Here is a 1,687-nt window from a genome sequence, read left to right as displayed (position 1 = left end):
CTCCAAATGATTTTGAGTTTTGTTCCACATTGTTCTCCCTCTCCATCAAGGATCTCCTACATAGGTCCCCTTCCAAGTGGATGACAGTGGTAGCCGGCAGATGCCCTTCTTTTAAGACAGATTTGTTTGTTCTTCTGGCAATCCATAGTATTTTCAATACTCTCCACCAACCCTCATCTGTCAGTACGTCATATTGTTGTAGCTTGTGTGTTGCTGTGATGCTGGAAGTTATGTCACTGGTATTTCAAATACCAGCATGGTCACCCATGATAGACAAGTTTCAGTGGAGCTTACAGACTAGGACAGACCAGGAAGAAGGATGTGGCCATTCACTTCTGGAAAAATTGGCCACTGAAGACCTTATGCATAGCAGTGAAATGTCTAATATAGTGCTGGAAGATGAGCCCCTCAGGTAGGAAAACACTCAAAGTATGACTGGGAAAGAGCTGCCACCTTAAAGTAGACGGACATGGATGGAGTAAATCTTTCAGGATCTTTATTTGCTGATGTGGTATGATTCAAAATGAGAAGAAAGACCTGCAAATGTCCATTAATAATTGAAGCATGGCATGTACAAAGTATGAATCTAGGAAAATAGGATGTTGTAAAAAAAAAACAAAAAGAAATGCAAAAGATTGACATCCTAGGCATTGTTGTTGTTGTTATGTGCCATCAAGTCAGACCTGACTCATAGCAACCCCTCCTTGGGTTGCTGAGGCAGTATCACTATGGAAATAGATTGTTCAACCTTCCTTCCAAGAAGCTGGCATTAGTGAAATTAAATGAACTGGTATTGACCATTCTGAATCAGACAATCATATGGTCTACAATGCCAGGGATGAAAAAATGAAAAGGAACGGCATCTCATTCATTGTCAAAAAGAACATTTCAAGATCTATACTGAAGTACTATCAGTGATAGGATAATATCCATATGCCTACAAAGAAGACCAGGAGCTCTGGTGGTGTATTGCCTAAAAGACCAGTTAATATTACTATTATTCAAATTTATGTACCAACCATTAGAGCCAAAGGTGAAGAAACTAAAGATTTCTATAGTCTGAAATTGACTGAACATGCAGTCAAGATATATTGATAATTACTGGTGATTGAAATGTGAAAGGTGGAAACAAAGCAGAAGCACTGGAAGTTGGAAAATATGGCCTTGGTGATAGAAATGGTGCTGGAGATCACAGAATACAATTTTGTAAGAACAATGACTACTTATTAATCACAAATAGCTTTTTCAACAACATAAACAGTGACTATTCCCGTGGACCTTGCCAAATGAAAGATGCAGGAATCAAATTGACAAGGGAAAAAGACAATGGAGAAGTTCAATATCATTAGTCAGAACAAAGTGAGGTCCCAGTGTGGAACAGACCATCAACTGCTCATACACAAGTTGATGTTGAAGCTGAAGAAAATTAAAACAAGTCCACGAGAACCAAATCAAATATGCCTTTGAGTATATATATCCTACTTGAATTTATAGACCACCTGAAAAATAGATTTGAAACATTGAACACCAGTGACTGATTGAAGGCCAGACGAGTTGTGGGATGACATCAAGGACATCATACAAGAAGAAAACATAGGGATATTAAAAAGACAGGAAAGGAAGAAAAGATCAAAATGGATGTCAGAAGAAACTCTGAAACTTGCTGTCAAACAGAGAGTACCTAAAG

This window comes from Orycteropus afer, unplaced genomic scaffold, assembly GCF_000298275.1.
Source record: "Orycteropus afer afer isolate SDZICR_OR568_19922 unplaced genomic scaffold, OryAfe1.0 scaffold00040, whole genome shotgun sequence".
Lineage (NCBI taxonomy): Eukaryota > Metazoa > Chordata > Mammalia > Tubulidentata > Orycteropodidae > Orycteropus > Orycteropus afer.
The sequence above is the reverse complement of the archived record's forward strand: the minus strand, read 5'-3'. Positions refer to the sequence as shown.